The following is a 1,298-nucleotide window of genomic DNA, read 5'->3' as shown; positions in this document are numbered from 1 at the left end:
ATCCCGCTCAAAAGGTCCCTGAATAAGGTTTGTTTAAGGATGTTGAGCAAAACACCCATGTTTCCAAAGTAAATTATTCAAACCCCAAGGAATTCCTGTCAACACATGGCTATGATGCTCCCCCACTACCTCTGCTCATGATCAGAGATGCACATATCGTCAGCCACCAACGGACATGCTCAACTGGTTAAGGTCAAACAACTGACAAGCAAATCTGTGATATTAAGCAGAATATTTGCTGTAGCCCATCTTTTACACCAAGACAAAACAATGTACATGATAACACTTCCAATCAATTAAGATCAGAAGCCAGAAGAGCCACTGCCTGGAGTCGAACTCTGTCTGTCTACTTATGTATGTATACACTCACATTCATGTATATACGTGTATGTATGTATGTATGTATGTATGTATGTATGTATGTATGTATGTATGTATGTATGTGTGTATACACATACACACACACACACATATATACTAATACATACAGGCATACAGATATACATACAAACATACGTCCATGCATAAATCCATACGTGCACACACATCTTTACATTTAGTGTATAATAATGTAAGGAAAATCGAACATATTCTAATATCTCACACTGCTTAACCACTGGGCCATATGCTCGTGGGCATATGGCCCAGTGGTTAAGAGTGCGGGCTACTAACCCCGAGATTCCGAGTCCGATTCCAGGCAGTGACCTGAATAATAACCACAATAATAATAATAATAATAAAATAATAATAATAACAACAACAACAACAACAACAACAACAACAACATTGAAAAATTCCCGTAGGAATGAGAACCCAGGTTCGAAATTTCCCCCAAGATACCTGATGAAGGCTGGAGGTTATATCAGCCGAAACGTTGAGTTAACAACAAACAAATGTAAATAATATAAATAACGTACATAATTCCTTATCTCTTAAATATAGAACTGAAAAGATCGGAAATAAGACAAAAACATGAAGTATCACTGAATGCTTTTCAAGACTGAATCACATGTATTATGCAATTTACAAGAAAAATTCTAGAAGTTACTGCGAAATTTCCTTTTAGATACCTCGCCTTCTTTGGGCAGCCTCTCGGATGTCACTAAACGGCAACTTCGTAAAATAACTCTGAAATAACAATTTGTAAAACCATTGTGCGTCTATGTTGGTGTGTGTCAGTGTATGTATGTGTGTATGTATGTGTGTGTCTGTATGTGTAAGTGCTTGTGTGCGTGTGTTGGTGTGTGCATACGTACCATTGTGTTTGTGCGTGTTTGTATGTGTCTGTGTGCATGTGT

This window comes from Octopus bimaculoides, chromosome 1 (assembly GCF_001194135.2).
Source record: "Octopus bimaculoides isolate UCB-OBI-ISO-001 chromosome 1, ASM119413v2, whole genome shotgun sequence".
Lineage (NCBI taxonomy): Eukaryota > Metazoa > Mollusca > Cephalopoda > Octopoda > Octopodidae > Octopus > Octopus bimaculoides.
This window is presented reverse-complemented; position numbering follows the sequence as displayed.